Genomic DNA, 5590 nt, shown 5'->3' with positions numbered 1-5590 from the left:
GAGAAGCTTGGGGTTGGAGGGGGAGGCAAGGTCCCCTCCTCCCTCCACCACCTGGGGAAAACAAAACAAAAAAAACCATCCTCCAAAACCAACCGTCAACCAAAAAAAAAAAAGAAAAAAAAAAGGAAAAAAAAAAAGGACACTATTGAATTTATGCGGGTAAAATAGTACCATCTGTGTTCTAGCGCTATGGTTTCTTCGATTCACTTTACTTTGAGAGTGATCAGTTGTGTAACAGGAAGGCACCTTGTTGAAAAGAAGGAAAAATGGGAAAAAAAAAGAAGTGTATGTGTTCACCAAAAAAAAAAAAAAACAACCCCCCAAAAGCACCCCAAAAAAAGAGGAAAGAAAGGACAAAAGAATGAAAAAAAAAACAAAACCCCAAAACAAAACAACCCTGCACATGAAGCCCTGACCAGCCGTGGTCACCAGTGGGGTTAGAGGACACCTTTAACCAAAGAGCTCCTGGGGTAGGTGGGTGGCGGAGGGGTTGGGGGTGTCGGACTGGACACGGTCACACCAAACTAAACCAATTTATTGCTGGAAGGAGAGCGTGGGAGAGAGGGAAGGAGCGGGAAGGGGCAGGTGCCGCAGCGTATTTTGCCAATCACAACCCAAAAACTAATGGCAAAGCAAATCTCATCCCCCCAGGACCCCACTCCCCGCCACTAATTTTTTCCCCTAACGTTGTTTCTTCTTGTCTTGTCGTGACGTGGTGACGATGGTGGTGGACTCCTGAACCCCATCGAGTAGTATTCAAGGGCTGAAAAGCCAGGAAGGGGGCCTTGGTTTGGGAAGTGAAAAACACACAGGAAAAAAAAAAAAAAAAAAAAGGGAAAAAAAGGAAAAGAAAGAAAAGAAAAAAATAAAAGGAAAAAAAAAAAGAGTAAATGCCACAGGCCCTCAAGGATGCAAAGACATTTCTAGTGAGAACCCGAGAATAAAGGCTACCTCACTTGAGTTTTCAATTTTTGTGATTTGAAAATCACGTCTGATACCAAAGATTTTGTTGCCTTGTCTGGTCTGTGCTGGAAACGCCACTTTCCCTGCTCCCCGCAGAGGGGCCATCCGAGAGCCCCCCTACCCTGGCCGAGAGCCCCCCCCCCCCCCAGCCCCCCCCAGCCCCCCCAGATCCCTAGAGAGTGAGGGAGAAGGCAAGCGAGCGACTCCGGGATGGCAGTGTGGTAGATGAGTGCCTTTTTCTTGTACCAAAGGTGTGTGGCCATTTCTTTGCTCCTCTGCTTTGATCCTAAAGACTCACTGTTACCTCAGCTCTCCAAAGGCACGGATTTCGGCAACTCTTGTAGTCTTTGGGTGTTGGGATGAAGGAAAGAAACCCAACCCTTGTCCTAATTGAAGAGAAAGCATCCCCCCTGCCACTCGCTGCGGGAAAGGTGCTGGTTCCCCGACGTGTCCCCCCTCTCTCAGATGTCCCCATGGTCCCCCAGGTCCCTCCATCCATCCCCTCTTCCCCAGGAGCACTGACCTGGTGTTTGGGTCCCTTCGGGGCACCGTTCCTGGCGAAAGGCTTCACTCCGCATCCTTCCCCAGTCCAGCTTGGGGCTGGGACCCTGCAGAAGCCCCCCCGGGTGAAGATGTGGGTTTCATCCCGGGGTGTTTCTTCCTCGCCCAGCTCAGCCTCGGGGCTCGGTTTCCCTCTTTGGTCACGCAGGGAGGGATGGTGGCATTTTTGTCTGGAAAGATGAAGGCAGGAGCAGTGGAACATTCTCCAAACCCCTCCGTTAGGGAGTGGTTTGGAGTGTGGAACCTTCCAGCAGGAACCATTCCTAGAGTCCCCCGAAGGGGCATTTTTGGCTCACTGGGGGAGATGGGCACAGCCGGCTCTGCTCCAGGAGGACCACCGGCGAAGCTGCCCTCCCGCAGCGACTTTTCTGAACGCTTCGCTTAGGGAAACCTGCCCTTGAATCAAACCTACTGGCTTTAGGCTCTGGCTGAGGCGGCTCCTTTTGAGTTGGACCAAACTTGCCCAGGGCCAGCCCCCCTGGTTACAGCAAGCCCGTCCAGGACCCCCCCAGGGTCCTCAGGTGACCCCCCCAGGGTCCTCCATCCCACTGGGCAACCTGACAGAGCAGGTCAGAGCATCCCCCACCCCCATCTCCCCCCCCCGCCCCCCCTCCACGCCACTGCCTTGGCCAGATCTTGCCCCCCCCCCTGCCCCGTGGCCGTGCCACCCCACTTCTACCCGACACCCCCATGGCTTGTGATACCAAAGACGTTCTCTATGCAGGAGAAAGCCTTCTTTTCCACCCAGCACAGACCTTACAAGCCTTTGACAATGTTCTCTGAAATACCTCAAAATATTTAATGTATAGTTTATGTGATAAAAATAAAAAAAATTACTTAGCTAGTTTTTGGAATTTGTGACTTGAAGCTTTATACTGTTAAATTATAATTTTGCAGAAGACGGCATGTTCTTATTTCTTTGACGCGTTCAATGGGAGACATATTGAATGTTAAGGAAATGAAAGCTGGATAGTTTCACGATTTTAAAAAAAAAAGAGAGAGAAAGAGAGAGAGAAAGAGAGAGAGAAAGATTAAAAAAAAGGACCCTTGGAGTTTACAGATTTCATATTTAAACAAGTCCTTTTAAAAAAAAAAAAAGAAAAAAAAGAAAAACTAATAATGATGACAATACCTTTGCGTTCAGATGTGTTACTTTTCTCTGAGTCATGTCGTACAAGAGTATTTATTATATGTGTTCTGTGTTCAAATGTAATTTAAAGAAGACAAAAAAAAAGAAAAAAAAAAGACAAGATGAGAATTTGATTTATGCATGAAAAAAATATACTCTTTCTTGAAGTAATGTAATAATTATTCGGGGAGGGGTGGTCGGGTGGGAGCGGGAGGGGAGAAACTGTGCTTTTTTTGTCCACGAGTTTTCGGTTGATGAGGACTTCTCTGCATGGATCACGTTTTTTTCCAACTCACGCAGCCACGGGAGAGTCGTCGTTTATCCCCTTGGTTTCTTCCTTTGCCTCTTTTCTTCCTTTCCTCACCCTGAAAATCCCACGGCAGCGATGCTCGGGGGTCCCCCGGGAAGGAGGGAGTGCACGGTGTGGTCCTGTGCCCGGCAAACAGGGTAAGGGTATCCGGGGCATGGGACCCTGGCGTCCCCCCGCCGCCGTGGGGTCTGGCTCCTCGCTGTGCTTTGGGTTTGGATTTTTGTTGGATTTTTTTTGTTGTTGTTGTTTTTTGGCTTTATCCAGCTCTGTGGGTACCCGAGCGCAGACCAGAGGAGAGACCATCAGCCTCCACAACCTGAGCCGGCAAAGCTGCGGGGCTTCTCGTGTGCTCTGAGACAAGGGAAACGACCCCCAGGCACCCCAAACCTCTCCCCCGGGGCCGGGGCTGAGACTATTCCAGCTGATGCTCCCAAGTCCCCGTCACCCCTGGGGTGACCTCACAGACCTGCCACTGCCCTTGCACGGAACAAGGTGCTGATGATGGTGCCGCATCAACACCCAGCCGGACCCGGGGATGGACTGGAGCGACCTGTTTCTGAGGTTTTTCTCCCCAAGGATGTAGTTGGGGTCAGAGGTAGCACCCAGCACCCAGTGCCTGTCCCTGCCAGGCTTTCCCAGCCCTGTACCCGCTCGGGCTGGAGGGGGAAGAAGTGTCCAGCCGGTGGAAGAGGTCCTGGAGGACCCCAGGCCACCAGTAGGTCTCAGGGGACTTCGGAAGGTCTCCCTGCTGGCCCTAGACAGCCAGGGACCTTTCTGCAAATGTCCAGAGAGCCCCCCCCGAACAGGGCTGCATCCCCTGCTCCTTCCTCCCCCTGCTTCTCCTCTCCTTGCTTAAAGACAGGAGGAGAGGAGCAGTAAGGGGTCACGTCTTTGGAGGTCAGGAAAGTGAGGGGGGCCCGGAGGCAGCAGCGGTACCTGCTGCTTTCTGCTCCCCTGCCCTTACCAGAGCATTTCCCTTAAAACGCTGGTTCCTCAGCCTGCTGCAGCCTCTTCACCGCTCCATCCTTTGCCTCCCTCGCTGAAGGTGGCCCCAAAGCTTAGCCCACAGCAAGGAAAGAGGTCTCAGCTTCTTTGAGCCCCACCAAAGAGGCCCCCAAAAGCAAAGTACATTTTTTTTTCAGTCTGCATCTCTTGCCCAATGCACTGTCCCTGCAGCCTTCGCCGCCTTCATGGCCAGCACTGGGTGGTGGTGGGGGACATGGCTCAGTACCAGGTGGTGGTGGGGGACACTGGACCCACTGACCCAGGACCTGGGTTTTAGGCAGACGTGATGCTTATTCCCTCAGCACCGTTCATCTGCTCATCTGCTAACCCACCTTCCTGTCCTCTGGGGAGCTCTGCCTCACCCCCGTGTTCCACCCATGAGACTTTTCCAGCATGAGAAGCTTTGGGGCTTGGAGGCCAGGACCTCATTTCCAACCACAAAGTCTTACCACACTTGGATGCAGCCCACAGTACCAAATCCTCGGACCTTACAGACAACAGCTGGTTTCCATCACAAACCCAGTGGCTTGGGAAGCCCCAGAGGAGCCAAGTGCCCTCCCCTGTCCTTCAGCCCCCCAGGACTTGCTGGACCATCCTGCCCCACACCAGACCCGCCGTGCCTGCTGCCCACATCAACCAAAATGCCCTGAGGAGCAACTTGCCACGATACCAAAGATTATTTTTTTTCCCTGCAGGTAATGACAATCCGAGCTCTGTCCTAAAGACAATTCTCTCAACCAAGGTTGACCCCGAAGGGCGTTTTTGTGCTGTGGGGAGCAGGGGCAAAACCGGGACCCCAGGGGCACCTCAGAGGGTGATGGGGATGTGGATGGTCAGAGGGTGAGAAACAGGAGGGGACCCAGGTTCTCCCACCAAGACCTGGTGGTTCAGCCTGGCCACTGTATTCTACTTCAAATGTGCAAGTTTTCAGGGATTTGGGTCATTTCATTGTGCCCCCCAGGCTCTCCGGTTCTGCCTTGGGTGGAAGGTTTCCACCAATGGCTTTTGTGCTTTGAAAACCCAGCGCTGGCAGCAGGACAGCGCTGTCCCTGTCCCGCCGGGCAAGCAGGAGGAACACAGGCTCCCCAGGATCCCTGACTGGGGTTTAGCCATTGTCACCCCCCACTATGGCACAGCCAGAGCCAAGCTTTTCCTTCACTAATGATGGCTCCATTGATGGGACATGGCCATGGAGCGAGCCAGAAGATGGCGTTTCTCCATGCCAAGAAATAACTTTGCAAAAAAAAAAAAATATAATTGCCACCCATCCCTTTTCCTGAAGCCTGGGTGGGGAAGATGATGGGCTGCTCAGGACCCCTGTCCCCAGCCTGCTTTGGGCACTGTGAGGATGCTGCTGGGCTGGGTTGGCTGCTGACACCGCGACCCAGTCACCCTCATCGCCGCCACGTGTCCCCGTCACTAAATCAGCTCCTTTTCCCTTGTCTCAGAGGACACCCGCAGCCGAGGTGGGGCTGGACCTGCAGATGCTGCTGCACAGAATCCAGTTCCTCTTGCGTCTGCCTTTCTTTGGGGTTTTTAAAGAGAGGAAATTAAAAGTGCAAACGACAAAACGCAGTTGTTTTGTTTTTTTTCTTTTTTTTTTTCCCCCCTTAAATTTCTAA

The sequence above is a fragment of the Falco biarmicus genome, chromosome 4 (assembly GCF_023638135.1).
Source record: "Falco biarmicus isolate bFalBia1 chromosome 4, bFalBia1.pri, whole genome shotgun sequence".
NCBI classification, from domain to species: domain Eukaryota; kingdom Metazoa; phylum Chordata; class Aves; order Falconiformes; family Falconidae; genus Falco; species Falco biarmicus.
The sequence above is the reverse complement of the archived record's forward strand: the minus strand, read 5'-3'. Positions refer to the sequence as shown.